We start from the raw sequence: 23418 nt of genomic DNA on the forward strand, positions 1-23418 counted from the left end.
GGGGGAATGTGACCTAGTTCCACAGAAACTTCAGAATGTACAGTGTTTTCCTGCCCCCTGTAGGAACATGAGGTTTTGCAATCCTTTTACATGGAGATCATTTATTCCTTTTAAACATTTTTTAAAAAGCTTTTCTACTTCATACCCGAAACCAATTAATGACCACTCTCTGTGAAAGGACGAGATGCACTGAGTGATGGGGCCACGTGGCCTGCTGTGACCTGGAGATTACTTTAATGACACATTGAGACTCCATTTAGAGACGGGCCTTGTGGCTTTTGAAGGATGATGGGTGGGTTCACTCCTGCCTGGGCAGAGTTTAAATAATCTCTCACACTCCTGCACTGAAAACTAAATGAAGATAAAAGAGCAACCTCTGCCAGGATCATTTTTATTATTTGCAAATTTAGTAATTGTATTAGTTCCTAGGGCTGCCTTATCAAAGTCCCACAAAGTAGATTGCTTAAAGTGACAGCAATTTATTCTCTCACAGTTCTGGAGGCCAGCAGTCTGAAATCAAGGTGTGAGAAGGGATTGTTCCTCCTGAGGGCTCGGAGGGAGACCTTTTCCCCCTACCTGTCTCTCAGCTTCCGGTTGTTATCAACCATCCGTGGCATCCTAGGCTTGTGGCTGCATAACTCCAGTCTCTGTCATCACATGGCATGTTCCCCATGTGTCTTCTTTTAAGGACACCAGTCACATTGGATTATGGGCCCACCTTACTCCTGTACGACCCCATCTTAACCAATTACATCTTCAGCGACCTTATTTCCAAACAGGATTACATTCTGAAGTGCTGAGGGTTGTGACTTCAACATATCTACTGGAGGGACACGATTTAACTCACAACAACAATGATTTGAAATCGTTTTTTAAAGAGGTGAGATGATGAGTTCCCTGGAATTGGGGAGTGCTTCTCCCCTGACCCCCCCGGAGGTTTCCCACGAGGTGGAGGCTGCCCCCTCCTGGAGCACCTCCTTCCAGGTAAGCCATCGCTCTGTGGCTTCAGGAGTCCTGGACGCTGGCGCTGCTCAGAGCCGTAGACAACATCTAGTCCTGGGCTTCTTTTTAAAATCCTACTTTTCAATTACAGTTTACGTTCAATGTTATTTTCTATTAGTTTCAGGTGCAGTGCTTTTCAAATCAACGAGTCTCTTATGATGCTAGATCTCCCGGGCGCTTGGTGCTTCAACAGAGAGAGCACGGGCTGCTTTCCCCAGTGCGGTAGTGGTGATGGTGGGGTCCTGGTCACGTCCACACCCTCACCCCAAAACTCTACGTCCAGTGTCCCTGCATCAGAACCTGCCAAAAGACTCGTTAGCAATTTAGATTTCTGGGTCCTCCTCCCTCGCTGACCTACTGAATCAGTCTCAGAGGTGGAGGATTATGAATACCGAGTGTGAACACGCTCCCCAGGTGATTCTTTGTGATCACTCAGGTTTACAACCTTTTTCCTAAGAATCTCTTGGAGCACAGTCAAAAATCTCTGCTCTAGACCCACCCCTTTGGACAAAGAGCCCGAGGCAGACAAGCCGGCTGAGGCCGGCAGGCAGGCCAGGCTGGGCAGGAGCACGTGGGGCCCCCGCCCCATCCCCTGGCCTCCAGCGTCTTCGCACGTTCCTGCAGCAGGCGCTCTTCACTCTGCAGCAGAGTGGGGGAGAAGGCCCATCTCTCAACTCTTTCAGAACCCTCCCCATGCATTACTTATCAATAAAAGGTATTTATTTCTTTTGAGGGTGAAAAATAAATCCGTTACCCGTGTTTTCACCTAATAGAACACCGCATTCCCCAGGGTCAACATTGAGGCAACTTGTAAAAATTGATCTCCCGAAGCTAATGGTTTCGAAGGGGAGGTGAAGATTTTGGGTCTAAGCCTCTTCTTTTAACTAATGGCTCAGTAACAAGACTGAAGTCACTTGGGACCGAAAGGAATTTCCAGTGATGAAGGAGCATCTTAATAAGAAATGAGTGGGATAGTGCCGTAACCTCGGAGTCTTGGCACTTCCAGCCTCGTAAACCTGCCGACGTCTCTGAAAGCGGCCTTTGTGCCTCGTCTGGCACCATGTGCGAGAGAGATCCCAGGTCTCTCATGAACTGAGTGGCTGGAGAGATGCATCGGATCGTGTGAGGTGACACACACCAGGCCTTGGAACTGCCGGTGAGCGGGGGGCCCTCCTAGCGGTCAGGCCTGCAGGCTGAGCGTCCACGGGGCCTCCTCACTTGCCTTTCCTGTTGGCGGGTCGTTAGAGGCATGCGATGCAAGTTGGAAGTGGATTAGGGAAGGGGGACTTATTTCCATCCAGGATAGGTGTAACTTGCGTTTGTAGTAGAAGGTAAAATAAGACAGGACCATCAAACCTCATACTTTTCAGCAACATGAATACCCCTTCAAGTCCTGCGGGGCTGTGTGTACACCATTAGCCAATTAAAGTGTATTTTCATGCTGCTGCTGCTTCCGGGAAGTGTGTAAGTTGCTAGCTCTTCCCAAGACCCTTGTTTGCTGGGAAGTGGCCCAATGGTTTCGCACAATATAGGCCATTTTTTTCTTTTTCTTTTTCTTTTTTTTTTTGAGATTCAATCTTGTAACAGGTCTTGGAAGCTACCCACATGTCTATTTCTTTTTATTTATTTATTTAACTGTTTTATTGAATTTATTAGGGTGACATTGTCTATTTCTGAAGAAGCTGTTGCTATGATAGGGTCGGGGCTAGAGCTGGAGGGAAAACTTTTCTTTCTGTCTTCCTGCCAGACACAGAGGCAGCTGCACATTTATGATCACAGTGCCATCTGGCCCCCTCCCCCGGGGTGGGCGCTCCACTGGACGACCCAGGTGTGACAGAAGCAGAGCTGCTGCTGCTGAACTCTTGGAATGTTCGTGCAGCGCGCTGAGCCTGCTCCTTCTCCGTGGGCAGACTTCCAGGGAAGCAGTGCTGGCTGCAGCATTTGTGGGGAGGGGGCCCCTTGTTCAAAAAGCGAGAAAAATTTGTCACTAAAATATAAAGCATTTTCCTTTCTTCCATGGTATTTCTCTCAATGTGTCTTGCTATTTTTATTTGCTATTTAGTGTCATTTTAAGCAGAGAAAAGTTAAAAATATAAATTATTGGCATGAATTTTACTCCTTATATTTTGCAATGTCAGTTTTAAATGGAAACTTGAGAACATTTAACTCATATGCACAAAATTGCACAATGCATATCTCGTAGTCATGCATGCTTATGTATTTCATTTTTACCAGAATGGTGGAATTGCTACAGATACTAATGCAATTGTTTTTATTCCACTTCTTGATTTATCTTCATTGTACCAACACTCAACTTTGAAAGGAAAAAGAACTATGGGTTGCCCTGTCTTTTCCTTTCTATGACATCATTTTCAGCATAAGTGATTGGCTAAGACAGAAAAGTAACGTGGATTAGAAAAAAAGATGTGATAGGGTTCCTTGGTAGTTCTTGTTTCTTATACCATTGCGTCCTTTCTGTGTTTGAAGCAAATTCTGGTTACAACAGAATATGGCATCTCTGCTTGCTAGGTACGCCTGCTTACTCAGCAGTTGACCCAGCATTCTTATATCAAACTCACTTGAGTGTCACTGGACTCCATGCATTGTGGGTCTACCAGAATTCAGTGCCATGGGACAATGCAAATGGGACAACAGGAACACCGCCTATACTGCCTCTGCTCACGTGTGTGTTCCATTTTCCCATTGAACTTCACTTTTAAAACAGAAGTTCAAAGGTAAAATTACTAAGAATTTCAAGATGGTGAGAATAGAGTGTTAAACCAAGGGTGGGGCCCTTCTGAGCACAGGGACTTGTGTGACTGGACAGGTCACACACCCATGAAGCCAGCCTTGATGGGAAGTTATAATCAGAGAGTATCCGGTAAGCATGAAATAAAGTCCAAAGACTTTAGGAGATCTTAAGTAACCATTATGGAGAATTAAGCCCAAGACATGTCCCAGCTTAAATAGCATTCAGGTCTCAGGTCAGATGTCCCCTTTTTAGACAGGTTTTCCCTAAGCACCCAGTCTAAAGCAACTCTCCCTCCCCATCCCCCCTTTAAAAAAATTATAGCAGTAGTACTCAAACTTAACTGTGCATCAGATTGCTGGGTCCGATCTCCAAAGTGTCTGATTCAAAAGGTGAATGAGGTCTGAGAATTTTTTTCTAATGAATTTTCAAATACTGATCCTACTGATTCAGAGACCGAACTTTGAGAACCACTGCTCTGTTTCATTACTCTGCTGTACTCCTCTAACAGCATCCATCTGAAATGTTCTTTTTGTTTATTTACTTGTTTATTCCTAGGGCTTGGAAATATGCCCAGCTTGCATAAGTACTCAATAAATATTTAATTAATTAATTAATACATGACCAGAAAGTTCAATGAGTGAATGGTTATTAGATGGTGGTGATTAGGGTAGGGTTGGGTCACAGAAACACTCATACCTATGCCCACAAAGAAGGTAGTGCTGGTCAGATTTGCTTCTTGGCAAATAAAATGCAAAGTTGCAAATATAGGGTCAGGGAGAAGTAATCCTGAAACATGATGTTAGGGTATCAACTGGATAATTTAAATGGTGGGGATAAACGGGGCTTCCTGATTTCCTTTCAGGCGTGGATATTTGGCTACTGCTAAATGACAATTAAATGCAAGGGTCCCTCTTGTCCACAGGTAGATTCTAGATTCTTGGGAACTCTGAATGTGAGGGATCCCTGCCTGGCTTTTGTTTGACCAAAAACACATATTCACGCTAGACCACAGATTGCAATTATCTTTGTGTTTGTGAATTGGGATGAGCAGGGTGATCTTTGATGACAATTCCTAGGGGAACGACCATGCTTTCCCAGCCACCCCTGTCTTGAGGCTGGCATGCTCTGACTCTGCAGCCCCAGGGAAAGCTGGAGACTTTCAGGGACTTTTAGGTGTAACTCGTGACAACTCATATTTGATGAATCACTGAACCGCTCCAGTCCTCTATCTCTTAGCAAGTGTCCAGCCTTTTGGCCAGCTTGACCTGATGCTCTTCTATCTCTACTTTTTTTAAGAAATAGATTTTCATGTCACCTTAAAACACCTCTTTGAGATATCTTTCAAGTGGGTTTGGCTGAAGCGCATCCTGGGGAGAAGTTCCTTTGAAACTCCTTGAACCCAAAAGAAAGTGGCAACTGTCTTATAGGAAGTCAAGTTAAAGGGGAGGAGGAAGAATCAAGACTCCACTGTGGACACCTAAGAGTGTTCCTGTGGCAAGAGTGGGCCCAGAACTTGGCCACAGTCAGAGCAGGTGATGGGTGATCTGGGAAGCCCTTTAGCCTCTCGGGAAGAAGTCCACATGGGTGGTTCTCAAACCCTAGTGTGTGAGACTCACCTAGTGTGTTAGATTGCCCCATCTTCTATAAATTAGGATGCACTGTGTCTGGGGAGGTGTATTGACAAATAACACAGTCTGGTTGGCTTACACAACAGATGTTTGTTTTCTCACAGTTCTGGAGGCTGGAAGACTGAGATCAAGGTGTCAGCAGGGTTGGTTTCTTCTGAGGCCTCTGTCCTTGGCTTGTCAATGGCTTTCTTCTCCCTGTACCTTCACATAGACTTCCCTCTGTGCTTGCCTGTACACTTCTCTTCTTATAAGGACACCAGTCGTATTGGATTAGGGCCCACTTGACTTAATCTAACTTTAATTACTTCTTTAAAAACCCACCTCCACTATAGACATATTCTGGGGCACTGGGGGTTAGTACTTCATTATTGGAATTTGGAGGGGACACGATCAGCCCCATGACAGATGGAACCCAGGGAAGTTGTATTTCTAGTAGTGTCTCCAGGCAATTATGATGCAGCCAGATTTAGAGCCAGTGTTTTGTAACTACTGCAAACACCTGCTGTATCTGCAGCCCTGTCCACTGGCACAATCCTTGCTTTTTTTCTCCTTTGCAAATGAGAGCTTCTCTGCCAAGCCAACTGATTTTCAATGGGATTGTAACAAATATGCTCCGGAAGGACTCGGTAACCCAATACCTTGCTGCCTGCAAATATAATCCAGGTTCATCTGTGGCCGGACTGTTGTGGATCAACCCAGAGACTTTTCATTTTCAATGAACTACGGCCTCGAAAGAAAAGCAGGTTTGGTCTTTGCACAAAAACGTGAATTTGAAGACAGGTTATGAGTGAAGCTTAGCCTGCTGGAAAATGGATCAGATGTAGACCTAATTGCCTATAATTTATTTTCTGTGGCTGCAGTTTGGTCTGCTCCCCAAGAATCCTCATTAAACCTTAAACCTCAGGATATACCTCCCTGTCCCCTAAGGAGCAGTGCAGCACTAACAAGCATTTGCCTGAGAAGTCAATCTTCAGTATATATTTCCCTCGAATAAACCCTTCCTTTCTGCCAACTGTCAGAACTGTCTGCATGGATCCGAATAACTCATCTGCAGTGGGAGCTATTCTCCCTGCCTGTGTGTTTTTGGGTAGGGAATACGGAGCAGAGGTGAGTTAGGATTAGCCTCCCTTCATTTGTCTGGAAGAGTTTAACTTGAAGAACACACGCCCCTTGCCATTTCTTGAGTTTATGAAGTAGTAAATCTGCTCCTAACTGGAGATAATATTCATTAGAATTTTGTGAGGCAAGAGCATTTTTCTGAATTGTGCCTTTCGTGTCGTAGGGTTGTAAAAATGATACAGTTTCCTAGCTGATCCACAACCTCAATATATAATTCACTATTTGCATGGGAGATAAAGGCTCAGCCATCCCCAAGTTTTGATTTTGGACTAAAAGGAAGCCTAGACACAAGGGTCATTCCATCCTTCTAGAGGGTTTGGAAATGTGTGTGTGTTGCGGGGTGTTTTTTAGTGCTGACAGTGTCTGAGGGCATTCCTGGAACTCAGTGGCGGGAAGCAGAGAAATGAGACATCCTACAATGTTCAGCCCAGTTTCACACAACCAATACTGAAACACCAAAAATGCTTCTAGTCATGCTGTTGAGTAGTCCTGATGGATATCAAAGGGTGAACTTTAGTAACAGTAACGATGGAATGAAAATCAATGTGGTGCCCCCTTCAACCTCCCACCCCCACCCCAGCACCAAAGATAGAGTAAATGGATCTGGGTTCTTCTAAATTGTTCAGGAGATCGAACAGAACAAGCAAGCAGATCTTGGCTTTAGCTCTCAGAAGCAGGCTGTGCCTGGTCTGTACTTCCCATGCAAGCCTGAGGCAGTGTCCCAAGCTTTGATGCTGCTGGTCTTAAGGGAGAAGTGAGGTCACCCAAGTATACATGAACCCCACCTAAAGAGCAATGTTATTTATGAAGGCAAGTCAGAGAGACAGTGAGTGGGGTGTTGGGTCGAGCGAAGATCAGAAGTTTCAGAACTTCCCTGAAAGGATAGAAGAGTTTACATGGTTCTGTTTTTTAACTTGCATGACTAGAACATTGGAGAACTATTCTTCCTTACACTTTGAACTTCCTTTTGTATAAGTCTGTATGAGTACTTTGTTTATGACTTCTTCAATTCTTCAGCATTGTCTTTAAGTAATAGGTCTTTATCTTTGATTCCATTAAAAAACCAATTTCTCCTGCAAAATTAAATCATACACCTTTAGTTTAATTCCGCTTACTGTTACCTTAGACCAAAGAGTTTATTAGGGTAAAAGTGTATTTTTAAAGAATTTACTTTGTTTCTGTTAAAGTTGCAATAAATGATTACTTAAAGCAACAACGGCTTTTGCAAGCATTCTCTCACTATTTGTTGGTCATAACACTCCCTATAAATTTTGAAAACAGTCTTTACCTAAGATAACTTAACATTGGAAATAAGAATTTTCCCAGTAATGAAAAATATATATTATTCCTATAACTCGAGGTTTAAGAATATCTATTTTTTACAGTAATGATAAGCAGTATGAAGATAACATTGATTGCTTATTATGGAAATTGTTATTTCAGTTTAAAATATTATTAAGGAGTGTTAAAAACCTAAATTTTATTTCTTTTTTTCTTTTTTTGTTAGAGATTTCTAATTTTGTTTGTGTGGCTGGGATTCCAAATGTTAATTTATTTTCCCTTTGTGAAAGGAAAATAATCTTTTTGCATCCAAATCTTTCTTTGACCTCAAAAGGAGTAAATACATTTAACTTTTTCATTTCACAAACATTTATTATGAACCTATTGTTTAAAGTAGTCTTCTAGGTATATGGGAGATGCAAGATTCATGCAACGTAGTCTTACTATCTGTTAGGGAGTAAAGATGAGAACTGATGTGGCCAGAATCTAGGGCAGGTGGGGAAGAAATGATGTGCTATGGGGGCACATTGTTCAAAAGATATGTATTAAGCATTTGCTAAGTCGAAGTCTCTCCGGAGTACTGGGGATATGGTGGCCAACAAGACAGGTACTGTCCCTGATCTCTTGGAGTTTATAGGGTAGGGAGGACATAGGCATTTCGAAGGGAGAAGTTCTGTGGGGGTGATAAGTAGCAATAACATTGCAAAGACCACATTGGAATTTCTTGGGATTGGTAAGTAGGATCTCAACATGTAAAAATATCAAGAGGAAAAGCATTCCAGACACAGAGAACAGAAGCTCAGAGAAGAGACTTTGGAGGGTGCATTTGGAAATGGAAAGTAAGTCCCAGATACTGGATCCAAGACATTGGAGCACAGGATGAGTCTATTGGAGATTATTTCCAAGTTGTGAAAGATTCCCGGTGAGCACATTTTACTTAACATTTTGTGAATCCCAAAGTGATAAGCATCTCTTAATGGTGGAAGTATTTCCTATTAAATTTTTTAAGGTTCACATTTTTTTCCTGCTATTGTGAGTAGTGATCAAAGGCTCAGAGCACTTAGATCAGGAGAAGGCTATGAGTATAACTGCATTGGAGAAGAACAGCTTGTGGCAATAAGGATGTTTCAGAAATATCAGTTTTCGCCTGCTTTGCCCCCTCTCAAGCCCTGATGGACAGGCCATGGTAGACATAGCATTCATGGGCAGTGACTGTAGGCCATCAACTTCGTTGGTGTAGCAAGAAAATATGAAGGGGCCAATCAGGATCTTGCTTTTGAAAACTTGAGCTATAAGATACAGAAATTTGCTAGTTAGGTATATAACTGATGATGAAAGGAGGCCATGAAGTTGAATCTGAGCCACTGAAATGCACACCTTATGTGAGCCAAAAAAGGAGAAGCTATTGATGAAGAAGCTAGAACTGGAATCCAGCTCATGCAGATGAACAGAGAAGGGCAGAGCCTCTGTGGGACAGAATGCAGGATGCCAAGAGCAGTTTACATTCATGCAGAGCCTTGAGGGTTACAGGGGATAGCTAGGAAATCCGTGGAGGCCGGAGTCTGTGTTTTGGTAATCTGATGGACATGGGGAAGGGGAGTTTTTGAAGAGGGGAGTTTAATAGGACACTGAGATGTAAAGACAGTGATTAGAATAGTACCAATTCTACCATCTGTGTTAGAACACAGGGGTGAGGGAATTATGTAGAGGTGGAAGGTGCTGAGTTTTGTCTTCGACAATTGAGTGGAAGCATCTGTGGACTGTCTCTATGGGAGAGAGGCAGAGATGAATGACTCTGTGAATCGATAACTCAGAAGAGAAATCAGTGAAGGGAAAGAGAGGCTGCATCAGTGGTATGCTCTAATGTAGCTGGCACTGTGCTAAATGCTTTACATGCAGGTCTTCATTTAGTTAAGTCTCTGGGCTGGCTGTGTCATTTGCCTGTTTGTTCTCAAACCCATCCTCTGAACTTTTCTTGCTCTGTTCTGCATTGAAGAAGGCTGTTTCCTGTGACAATATTTCCAAGACTTCTTTGAAAATGGCTTCTGGCTAGGTTTGGTCAATGGGAATGATGGTAGGAGACTGAGGACAAGAGACAGACTCCTCTCTCCTTTCTGCTGCCAGTTGCTTCTCCAGTATTAGCAAGTGCTGTATCTCTTCTCCAACACCCTTTCACATTAGATAGAAAAGAAAAGAGGGAAAACAGGGCATTTGTGCTAGATGTGTCTGCATTTGTATTTAAAAGAAAAAAACTTGCCGGACTGATTTTATCCCCATTTGTTGTATAACATGCAAGTGTTTCAGGGCTGTTACCGTAGCTTCACAGCCTTTGTAAGAAATCAGTCATGATCTTTCTGCTTGGCCATCTTTAACTCCTCAATTCTACTCTCAGGGTCTCCTCATGGTCCAAAATGGCTGCTGAAGCCCAGCCATCATATCTGTGCTCTAAACCCAGGAATGAGGAGAGTAGAGAAAAGGGTTAGCAGTGGAATGCCTCAGCTTGCCTCTCATTGGCTGGAATGTATCATATGGCTGCTCATTGGCTGGAACATATCACTTGGCCACAAAAAGCTGAAAGAGGGCCAGAGAAATGGTATTTTAGGTTGGCCATAATATACTTAGCTAAAAAGCAGGGCCCCGATACCAAGAAAGTGGGGAGAATGGACATTAGACAGCAACTGGATGTCTCTGCCTCAACTTTGAGGTAAATACTATCCTCATTTTAAAGATGAGAAATGGTGCTCTGGTCGGGTGGCTCAATTGGTTGGAGTTCAATTCCCAGTCAGGGCACATACCTAGGTTGCAGGTTCAATTTCTAGTTGGGGCATGGATGAGAGGCAACTGATCAAAGTTTCTCTCTCACTTCAATGTTTCTCTCTCTTCCTCTCTCTCTCTCTCTCGATATTAAAGAAAAGAGAAAGAAATGGTTCTAGAAGGCATAAGAGGGTCCCACAGTAGTATACAGCAATGCTGATGTTCCACCCAAGCCTGTCTGACTCCAAGGTTCATAAGCTTTTCTTTACGGTAGATCCAGGGCTAGAAAGGTAGGTAATGGAGAGTCCACTACACAGAGCTAATGGTTAAAGCATGAGAGATGATGTGATTTCACAAGAAGAACACAGAATATAAAAGAGCAGAGGGCTAAGAAGAGAAATAAGAACCAAAGGGGCTGAAGAAGGCCTTGAATCAAAGGTGAAAAATGAATAACCATTTGGGGAAAATAGGATGGAAGAGTTGACAAGGAAGAAAGCCAGGGAACCAAGGTGCTGAGCAGGAAGGAGCAGGCAGAGGCTGCAGTTCTCTGGTGGAGGATATTGACCTTGGAGTCAGGGAACTGGGATTCAGATCTCAGATCTGTCACTTTCTGATGACATGACCTTGAATGGTTCTTCCACAGCCTGAACTTAATTGCCCTCATTTCCTAGTAAACAGAAATCACTCTCAGGTCATTGCTGGAGAATGTCAGGGCAGTTTATTTTCAAATACAGGCACAAGTAATATTGGTGAGGAGGGTGTTCCACAGGTTATGCACCCTGAGCTAAAAGCATTGCTTGCTAAATTCCTGCCTTTTTAATAGTTTCCACTACCTTGGATGTGGCCTAGGAATAGGAGTTGTAGTTTATGATGCATGTCTTAATTCTGGATCACTATTTCTACCTCTATTTACAAAACAAGTATAGAATAGCCAAAGGCAGGGAGAGGTCAAGCCATTTCCTCCCATGATCCACTGCAGAGCAGAGGCGCTCTGATGCAGCAGAATGTGCCCATGCCTAGAATGGGTCTCTGACACGGGATAACTTCAGCTGCCCATCCATCTCCTTGCTTTCCTCTCTCCTTGGACGCCCCCATCATTGAACTTGACTTGAGGGTACTTTTCTATGATTTGGGAGAAGGTGTTGTTATTGCATTGGCTCTCTCTGCGATATTGCGCAGTGTTCTGCACATTTATAGCTTGCATAAATATTGAATGATAATAAATAACTACAAGGGGGGAAGAATATTATAGGCTGGGGAGAGGGAAAGATGCTGAACTCATTATTCGAGGGCCAATCTCAGGCCTCTTGGCTATCTCCTTCAAAGAGATTTGTTTGCCAGCTGTGTTGAGAAATATACTTTCCATATGATGAGCCCAGAGAAGCAGCCAGTTTCCCTACAGAGCTCTTTCAGAGTAGCCCCAGGAGGGCCCGCAGAATCTTTAATGGTGTTTCAGAGAGGATAACCCCTCACACCTCCCGGCAACTGGGTTAGAGGAAAACCCTAGGGGGACTGGCTGTAGCATGATGATGAAATTAGAGGAACGGGATGGATTCTTTTTATTTCATTTTCTGATTCCATGTGCAAACAGGGAAGCTTTCCAACCATTTTATGGATGCCTCATCGACTGAGAAGGTCACTGGCTTTCCACTTCGCAATTATTTTGGCTCAAAGAGGGCATTTCTCATTTAATACGTAATCCGGGCTCAGTATGTCAATCAGACGCTATCTCTTCCATCTTAAGAACTGGTTTTTCTGTTTGGTGTTTATGAACCAGTTAAGATAGACAACTGAATTCTTAAATTTAAGTGCAGTAAAATATTGAGTCAATATTTACAGTGTTGGGAGATTGGAGGAACTACAATAAAAAAATAAATCAATATGCAAACCAGTTGGACTCACATTTTCTGTAGTTCTGACTGGCTACCGCCCAGCCCAGCAGAGGGGGTGTTTAGTAAATAAAGCAAATGCCTCCTTTATAGCATGATCAGTATCTGCATTTTGTACAGCAAATGTTTCCATTGTTTATGAACAGGTTGGCTTCATTCACTCAGAATGTGTCCGCCTTGGGATGGGAATGAATTTCTTCCCAAATCTGGAATAAACAAGAATCAACTCTCCTCACCATATTTCTTGATGGACCTTATGATAGCCCACCTGCGCTGAAACACGGGAAAGACGGACAACGAGGAAGAGGAAGGTGGACTAGACAGAAGTCAAGAGCAAGAGATAAAGGTGGATAGAAACTGTGGGTTTAAGAACAGCAGCCTGATGATGGTCTCCTTAGGAACCAGGGCCCTGGAGACCTCAGTGTGAGCTTGACTTCCTGGTGGCAGCAGCTGGCACCACAGGTGTACTAACTGGGGAACTTTCTCAGAGACCCAGAACCATTTGCAACCAAAGTTTTGAGAATCCGATTTTGGGATTCCACCTTTTATCTAATGGCTGCTGATGGCATCGTTTTAAAGCTTGTCTGACTCGTCTGTCAACTGTCTCCCCAAAGAAAGTCTCATCTTTTAAATTCCTTTCTTTTCATCAATACTCATGTCTAGAACTGGACTAAGACGATCCAGAAGGGACCACTCCTGATTAATTCACAGGGAGACTAGCTAAAGAAACTCTGACTTGCCCTGGCCGGTTTGGCTCAGCGGTTAGAGCGTTGGCCTGCGGTCCGGAGAGACCCGGGTTCGGTTCCCGCTAAGGGCATGTACCTCGGTTGCAGATTGTCCCCGGCCCTGGTCGGTCGTGTGGGTGGCAGCCACTCGATGTGTTCCTTTCATATCGATGTCTCTCTCTCTCTGTTCCTCTCTCTCCCTCCCACTCTACCTGAACAAAAAATAGAAAAATGTCCTCAGGTGAGGATAAAAAAAAAAAAGAAAGAAACTCTGACTGTCTCACACAGGAAAAAAAAAAAAAAAAAGGTTGTTCCTGGGCCTTATCTGTCTTCACATTTTTGAAGGAATGTGACAAAGAGGAGCTCAGCTCTCAGAAATGCGCTACCTGACCCCTTCACCTACAATAGGCCTCCGTGTTTCCCTGCCCTCAGCTGGTTTCCTTCATAACGCTTCTTACAGTTTGCAATTATTTTACATACAGTATTTGTTTGTTTACCATTGTGGTCTGTTTCCCCTCCTTTCCCTAATTCAACTTTGTCTCCCTAGCTTTGGGTGCAGGACCAGGTATGTAATTAATACTCAGTAAATGTATGCGGAAAATGAGTAAATAGGACAGCTCAGGAGACCCAGTGTTATTTAAAAAATAATAATAATTTTTCTCAATTACAGTTTACATTCAATATTATTTCATATTAGTTTCAAGTGTACAATGTAGTGGTTCTTAAATATACTGATTGATCCCATTGTGAGCTGGTGGGCTGGCTGCTCCTATTCACACAATGGGTCGCTTAAGGGTTGGTATGAGTGGGTTGATACAAATATTCATTATAGAAAAAAAAAGATAAAATGAACTTAGAATATATGTCCTAATAATAGTTTCTCTTTTAAAGAAGCAATAAAGTAAAAATGTTCTCTCTGCCAACTCTTCAAACACACACATGCAAAAATAAAATAAAATAAAAAATGGATAGTTCAACCTTACTTTCAGGCATTACTGGTAGATAGCACGAGACTGTAACTTCGGCCTGGAATTAAACAGACTTTATGCTTAAACCGGCTGACTCCTTGGTGAAACGTGGAGGGGTTGATGATCTGTCAGTCGGCTTCCTTGGGCTAATGTAACGAGGAGCTTCCACTCTGTTTTGAAGCAAGACAAGCAAAAAAAAAAAAAAGGTCCTGAATAAAATAATTCTCTGCTTTTAGTTGTTTGCCAATCTCAAATATATAATATAAAAATATCTCTTCCAAACCAGACATTGAAAAAACTAGAGACTTTCTTGAGCCAGAATAGTGCCATCTCATGCTATCTCAAAGGAGCAATTTTGCAAGATTTCTTAAATGGGTGGTGTCCAGCCATACCTTTGACAGAAGGCCTCTCAGTAGTTCAAGAGATGGCTCTGCCTCACCTCATACCATAGAATTAAAGGATGGCTTCTAATATACTTGCTGCACCCAGTATGCATGTCAAGAGTTTACCAACAAGGTCGGTAGAATACAGGAAATCAAAGTTGTGTAGTACACGAAGATCCAACCCATCTGATTCAACCCATCAGTGTTTATTCTGGATGCAGAAGTTTAATCAGTTTTCTTCCTGAAGATGCAGGGAAACAAAATGCAGATTCTATGAGAGAAAAAGCCATTTAACAGTCAGTGGAATCAAGTTCAGGGCCTGTGGCAGGAGTTTGTACCACTGGTATACGGTACTCTTATTATTTTCATGGCCATAGAGCCCAAGAATTGGGCCACAGTTTGAATCCAAGACAGCATTTCTCGAAATACTTCATTATTGACAATTCTTTCTTCATGGTCCAATGGGAGTTATTTTTTTAAGTGTTTGATCAATGTTCAAGAAAGATACCATCCTGTTATTATAGGAAAATAGAAACTTCTTCCCTCCTTCCTATCCACTAAAGGAAATGTGTTGTTGTCTACTGGGTGTCCCAAGCCTCTCATGGACAGATTCTGGGTAATGCAGGAAGGGGAGAATACGGGGGAATCAAGACTGGCTTGATTTGATTTTTAGCAGAAAGTACAAAAGGGAGAAAGATTCCAAAAAATGTGGAAGGGAGAAGAGACGCTAAAGTCAATGTGGCCAGTTTGGGGCAGTTTCAAGTAAAGTAAGAGAGTCTTTGGGGACAATTACCCCTGCTATGAAATGATGAGACAAGGAGGTGTGGAAAGAGGATTTTAAGAATTTGGTTATATATTATATATGATTCCTACTTGATATTTTCTCAAGATATTGTATTAAAGTACCACCTAGCTCTGTAATTATTTTTGGATTCTAGGCTGATTGATCTTTAAATGCAAATCTGTATCCAAACTGGCTCATATGGGTTGCAGTTATAAGTTTTAAGTTTTTAGGGTTGTAGTTATAAGTTTACATGTAAAAGCACACAGTGGTTGTATTCTGGACAAGACCTCATGCATCAAGACAAAAATCCTCTGAATTAGAAAATCGATATTACCACTCAGAATGAGATTCGAGACATCCTAACATCCTAACATCATATTTTAATTTTCTCAGAATCATTGAGGGACCAGAACTCTCAACGAGGGAGTTGATGCTATTCTGTTTGGTTTTGGCATTATAGCAATCTGTTTGAATGTTAGAGATACATGTTATGCTGTAAGGGAAAAGTTTTTATAAGGAGCGTGTGATCATCCATTTAAGCAAAGTGACCTTAAAGTCATTATTTTCACATAGTGGGCTAAACAAAGTCTGAGTAAGATGAGATTGAAAGTGGGCAGTAACGAAGTCAACATGGCCACGATTTGAACAACCACGTTTTAAAGTCTGTCAGTTCCTTAATGGTTTCGCTGGGGCAAGCAGGGAGGAAGAGTTTTGGTGAAGACACTTTGGGAAGTTTTGTTTGTCTTTGCCACCAGAATTTCTCTTGCCCGTGGTATTCTTCAGGGCTTCATGGAGTTTCCATTTTCCAGGCTTTCAGGAATGGTGCCGCGTTTTAAAACTTTCCTGACATGATCTCAGCAGAGGATAACTTTCTCAAAACACTTTACTAAATTTTACTTGAAGTATCATAATTGGGGTAAAAATAAAAATAAGATACAGACAAATTTGGAACTCCCAGTGCCAAATGTTTAGTCTACCTTGACAATGCTTTGGAATTGAATGGACCCCCCCAGGGGAAGGACATTCAGACTCTTAGGATCTATTATAAAATCAGTGCAAGCCCTTCTGACCTTCCTGTGGCTTCCCAGTATCTACTCTCATTTCCTTCCATTCCTTCCCTCTGTTGTTCAATCCCTTAAGTTACCCACCCATCACAGTGGGAATCGCTCATCTTCTCATATCTTCTCTGCTTCATCTCACTGTGTAGGGTCTGCCTAGTCTCAAAATACCAGATTCCACAGCGTGGTTGTCACCACTGGATGTTTGGTAATTAAAAAGCACCAAGGAAAAATGCATGCTAAATTTGCAAGACCAGTAGAAAGGAAGATCATTTCAAAATGATTCAAAGTACTTCCATCTCAGAACTCTGTTTTTGTGGTTACTGCTCTGTATCAATTATTTGTAACACTAGGATTGGCCAGGCACTATGGTTCCTAGGAAAGTTTCCTCGCTCAGCTCAATTGAGCCTAATGCATTTGTGTTCAAGAATCTAAATCAAGAGCACTCCCCAGCCACCAGTGGCGGGACCTGGGGCTCAACAGAGGCCTGTGCGGTCCAGTAGCCCACAAAAACAGTGGGAAGCCTGAGCCCAAGAGAGACTGGTGTGATCCAGCTGCCTGCCCCCGGGAACTGCAGGGTGCAGGGGCACCTGAGATGCCTGTGCAACCCAGCAGGGACTGCGCGATCTAGTTACCCGCGGGAACTAAGGGGTGCTGAAACACCAGAGAGGCCTGTGCGACCCAGCAGGGACTGTGCCATCCAATTACCCACGGGATCTGTAGGGTGCTGAAGAACCAGAGAGGCCTGTGCAACCCAGCAGCCCATAACATAGGCATAGAGCAAGGTCCACAAATGAAGAATGACATAGCAGAAATTAAGAACACATTGGAAAGACTAACCAGCAGAGTAGAGGAAGCTGAGTACTGGATCAGTGAATTAGAAGACAGGGTAGAAAAAAATCAACCAATCAGAAAACCAAAAAGAAAAAAAAACACACACATTTAAAAAACAGGAAGACAGCTTAAGAGAACTGTGGGACAACTAGAAATGTAATAATATTCGCATCATAGGAGTCCCCGAAGAGGAAGAAAATGGGCAAGGGTTAGAGAATATATTTGAAGAAATAGTGACAGAAAACTTTCCTCATTTGGTGAAGGAAGAAGGTATTCAAGTTCAAGAAGCAAGAGAGCCCCAAGTAAGAAGAACCCAAACAGGCCCACACCAAGACACACAGTAATTAAAATGCCCAAAATTAAAGACAAAGAGAGAATCCTAAAGGCAGCAAGAGATAAGCAACAGGTTACCTACAAAGGAAACCCCATAAGTCTCTCAGGTGACCTCTCAACAGAAACACTACAGGCCAAAAGGGAGTGGCATGAAGTAATCAAGGTCATGAAAAACAAGGATCTGAATCCAAGACTACTCTATCCAGCAAGGCTATTATTCAAAATAGAAGGTCAAATAAAGAGCTTTCCAGAAAGAAAAAAAAAAGGCTAAGGAAATATATAAACACTAACCCAGCACTGCAAGATATGCTAAAAGGACTGCTGTATTTAGTAGAAGAAATAGGAAGAAAAATAGAACCACACTAAACAAAAATGGAAATAAATAAGTACATATCAATTATCAATTATCACCTTAAATATGAATGGTTTGAATGCTCCGGTAAAATAGTAAAGATCAGAGCAGAAATAAATGACATGGAGACCAAAAAAAAAAAACAATTCAAAGGATCAATGAAACAAAGAGCTGATTCTTTGAAAAGATAAACATTTTGATGGACCCTTAGCTAGACTCACCAAGAAACAAAGAGAGAGAACCCAAATACACAAAATCAGAAATGAAAGAGAAGAAATAATAACTGACACCACAGAAATACAAAGGATTGTTAACAAATAATATGAACAAGTATATGGTAACAAATTCGACAATCTAAGCGAATTGGACAAACTCCTAGAAATACATAGTCACCCAAAACTGAACCGGAAAGAGAAAAAAAAACTTGAACAGACCAATAACAGCAAGAGAAATTGAAGATGTAATCAAGACTCTCCCAGCAAACAAAAGCCCAGGCCCGGACGACTTCACGGGGTAATTTTACAAACATTCAAAGAAGAACTAATACCCATTCTTCTCAAACTATTTCAAAAAATTCAAGAAGAAGGAATACTTCCAAACTCATTTATGATAAAAACGCTCAGCAATCTGGGAATAGACGGTTCATATCTCGACATAATAAAGACCATATATGAAAGACTTACCGCTAACATCATACTCAATGGGCAAAAGTTAAAAGTATTTCCCTTAAGAATAGGAACAAGACAAAGATGCCCACTTTCACCACTCTTATTTAACATAGTACTAGAAGTCTTAGCCACAATAATCAGACAGAAAAAATAAAATAAAAGGGATCAAAATTGGAAAGAAGGGAGTGAAACTGCCATTATTTGCAGATGACATGATACTATATATAGAAAATCCCAAAAACTCCATCAAAAATTTACTAGACTTAATAAATGAATTTGTCAAAGTAGCAGGATACAAAATTAATGTCAAGAAGTTGACGACATTTGTATACACCAATGATAACTCACAGAAAGAGAAACTAAAAATAAACCAATCCCATTTACCATCGCCACAAAAAATTTAAGATACCTAGGAATAAACTTAACCAAAGAAATAAAAGACCTATTCGCAGAAAACTACACGTCATTGAAAAAAGAAATAGAGGAAGATATAAAAAAGTGAAAGCACATACCTTATTTATGGATTCAAAGAATTAACATCATTAAAATGTCCATACTACCCAAAGCAATCTATAGATTCAATACAATCCCCATCAAAATACCAATGACATACTTCACAAAACTAGAACAAATACTTCAAAAGTTCATATGGAACCAAAAAAGACCCAGAATAGCCACAGCAATCTTGAAAAAGAAGAACAAACTTGGAGGAATTACATTCCCAGATTTCAGGTTATACTACAAAACCACTGTAATCAAAACAGCCTGGTACTGGCACAAGAACAGGCAGATAGACCAGTGGAACAGAACAGAGAACCCAGAAATGGACCCAAGACAATATGCTTAATTAATATTTGACAAAGGTGGCAAGAGGATACAGTGGAGTAAAGATAGCCTCTTTAATAAATGGTGGTAGGAAAATTGGACAGCTACATGCAAAAAAATGAAACTAGACCATCAACTTACACCATACACAAGAATAAACTCAAAATGGATAAAAGACTTAAATGTGACTCATGAATCCATAAAAATCCTAGAAGAAAATGTAGGCAACAAAATTTCAGACATCATACACAGCAGAATTTTCCCTGATACATCACCTAAGGCAACAGAAACAAAGGAAAAAATGAAGACATGGGACTACATCAAACTCAAAAGCTTCTGCACAGCAAAAGATACAATAATCAAAATGGAAAGGCAACCCACTGTATGGGAGAGCATAATTGCCAATGATATATCAGATAAGGGGTTAATTTCCAATATATATAGAGTGCTCATACAGCTCAGCCCAATTTAAAAATGGGCAGAGGAACTAAATAGATACCTCTCCAAACAGGACATACAAATGGCTAAGAGACATATGAAGAAATGTTGAACATCACTAGTCATCAGAGACATGCAAATTAAAACAACAATGAGGTATCACCTCACACCTGTCAGAATGGCCGCCATCAACAAATCATCAAACAGCAAGCGTTGGCGAGGGTGTGGAGAAAAGGGGACTCTAGTACACTGCTGGTGGGAATGCAGACTGGTGCAACCACTATGGAAAACACTATGGTGTTACCTCAAAAAATAAAAATTGAACTGCCATTTGACCCAGTTATTCCACTTCTAGGAATATACCCTAAAAAGCCTGAAACACCAATTAGAAAAAATATATGCACCCCCATGTTCGTAGCAGCACTATTTATAGTTGCTAAGATCTGGAAATAGCCCAAATGTCCATCAGTAGACGAATGGATAAAAAAGCTGTGGTACATATACACAATGGAGTACTATGCAGCTGTAAGAAAGAAAGATGTCTTATCCTTTGAGATGACATGGAGGTACCTGGAAAGTATCCTAAGCAAAACAAGACAAACAGAGAAAGACAAATATCATATGATTGCACTTATCTGTGGAATATAATGAACATAACAGTCTGAGGAATGGGGTAGTTCCAGAAACGTGGAAGTGGGGTAAGGACTGATAATCCCCAGAAGAGGGGGTGGTGGGGGAGAGATAAACCACAGAACTTATATGCATGTATGCATGAACAATGGACATGGACAACAAAGCTGGGGACAAAGTGGTGAGGGAGGGTGAAGGGGAAATCAGTGGCGGAAAAAGGAGAAACAACTGTAAAAAATATATTAATTAATTAAATAAAAGGAAAAAGAAACAAAATAAAAACTGATAGATATTAAGCTTCAAAAAAAAAAAGAAAAGAATCTAAATCAAGTATCTTACCCCTTCCAGCCAGGAGACAAATGTAGAAGGAAAGTATCTACCGAGCATGCCCAGTGGAGTCAGTTAATGGAGAGCACCTGTCAGGAAGACTTTCCAGGTTTGTTATTTGGCAACATGTCACTCCACGTGCACCACAGTCTTCTCTGGTTTATGCCAATACTAATGGTATGATATCTCCACTCTTAAAACTTCATTCTGACCTTGATTATGCTTTTTTAAATCAGAGAAGAAAAGATTGGAGATACTGCTCTGTTGACACTCTCCTGGCTCATTTTGATCAGAAGAGCAAGCCTTTGCTAGTTAGTCCAGGTCAGTTTACAAATCTAGAAAAATGTCAGAAATTATGTTTTCAGATAGTGCCTTTTTATGTTTTCTCCTAGCGACCTATGAGAGTTATGTTTGAGCTCCTCAGTATATATTTATGTATCAGTTTTCCTTTCAAAATTTCTACCTCTATAGCCTTCTGTGTTCTGAGTGATTTAATTAATTGTATCTTCTAATTTTCTAATTATTTCTATAATGATGTCCAGTCTATTGTTTATCCCATCAGTCGTGGTTTTGAAAAGATAAGATCTAAGACTTCTGTGCATGAATTTATTATCATTTGCTGTGGGTTTATAACCTCCTTTGTTTTGTTATCTAGATACAATTTTTCTCTTGGAGATTTACGAAACCCATACTTTAAAATTGCTTTATAATTTTTATTTTCCTCTGCTGTCAATGTTTTGGTTACTGTTTGATAACTATCTTTCCCAGTGCTAGGTTTTTCTGTGTACTTTGTGATTTTTGTTTTAAGTTTCCCCAATTCTGTATTTTCCCTTTAATTATCCATGTGCTCACCCCTCTCATCAGGAGGCTTTAAGCGATGTCTTAGCCTGGCCCTCAGAGACACACAGGTCAGGCACAGGTCTGAGTGCCCAGATTAGAGCTCTAACCCCGCAGGAATACCACAGTTCCAGGCCTCCGCCAGAGCAGGGCGTTGCTCAGTTCCTCGTGCTCAGGGTAGGTGTGTGCTTCACTCTTCTCCCAAGGCTGCAACCCCATGAAGAAATCAGACCTGCTGGGGCAGAGTGGAGCCTCCGATCTCCACCATGCACATGCATGTTTGATCTGTTCTCCACAGATAGGGTTTTCTAATTTGTGGCTTGAGCTTGTTGCCATTTCTTTGTCTTATAAAAATGGAATTTCAGTTCTGTCTTTTAATTTGTGGTGTGTGCATGCGCGCGTGCGTGTGTGTCTATTTAAAGTAAAGTGAATAAAAAGGGTCTCATTTAGTCACAAAGGTAATGATTTTTCCTCCCTCTCCCTGACATTTTTAGCCATTAAAGGTAATAAGGTAATGGTTTTCCTTGGTGCTTGACCAGAAATCTGAACCTCAATTTAAGGATAGAGTAAGAAACTTCCAAGAGATCATATTACTTGTTCAAAGTTGGATATTAAGTAGGTGTAAAAGTCAGGATTTTATATACTCTAGGTCTTCTGGCCTCTTTGAAAACTAAGCCCAGTTATTAATAATTCTTTAAGGTTTATTATAAGTCTCCTATGTCATGTGACAAATATTCAAATATCATTGCTGGTTCCAGGGTTTCTTGGACTGGATTCCGACTGTGTGAGACTGTGAGGATTCTCCCCGTAATTTCTACTACATAGTGGCCTGTAACAGCAACACCATATTAAGTGAGTGAGGCTAAACCCTTTCCTACACGTCTGTCTCTGGCCTGCTCAATCTCCCTTGCTTGTTATGACAAATCATCAGTAGAAGTAGAACTCTGTTTTAAAACTTGGAATAGGTGAGAAAAGGTCATTTCCTGCCATTTAAAACCTTGCCAGGTAACTATATCAATCCAGCTCAATACCCTGAAATGACTTAGAGAGCCAAAGATGCAATATGTATGAGGGCGAGTGAGGCCCTTCACTTTCAGGGGTCAAGGAAACATATTAAATTATGACATGTGAAGTTTGTTGTTGGACCCTCCGGACTATTTCCCACCCTCACCCTCTAGTGATGGGGGGGCAATCTCCTCCCCTCAATGCACACACCTGAGCCACAGGGTCTGACTCACACCTTGCGTTCTACCTGTGTATAAGGTGGACCTGGCAGAGTTATCCAAAACAGATGCTAGGGAGCCCTCCACATGCAAAGGTCTGGATTGGGGAGACTAATCTGGCTCCTGCTTACCTGCTGATCATGACAAACTGTTACACGCTCTCTGAACTTTATGCTCTAAGAACATAGCCTGAACTCTCTCATCTCTGTATCTTTGCTCATACTCTTTCTTAATATTTCACTGCTGCACTCCATGTCCCCAAACTAGCCCAGCAGATGCATGCCTGCTCATCTGTCCACCGTGCCCGCGTGTAAGACTAGGTTTCCCTGATTCCACCATGCAGAGGTAGAGAGGCTCTGCACCTGGTACACGCCTCCGTCATTGCAGTCACCACTTCTGGTGTGTCTTTGCTGTCTGTCTGGGTACTCTGTAATGACAGACACTCTGTTGCCTCACCGGGATCTCTCCAGGGCATTGCATAAGCATGCTTGTTGAGTGAGTGACTGTGAACCAAGGCATCCAAAGAAACAGCCCATGGCCTGCTAACAGAGCTGGAGACTAACTTTGGGTTGAGCGTTGAGAAGGGAACCCTAGCTCCAGGGCTTACC

Source organism: Molossus molossus, unplaced genomic scaffold (genome assembly GCF_014108415.1).
Source record: "Molossus molossus isolate mMolMol1 unplaced genomic scaffold, mMolMol1.p scaffold_m16_p_14, whole genome shotgun sequence".
NCBI lineage: Eukaryota > Metazoa > Chordata > Mammalia > Chiroptera > Molossidae > Molossus > Molossus molossus.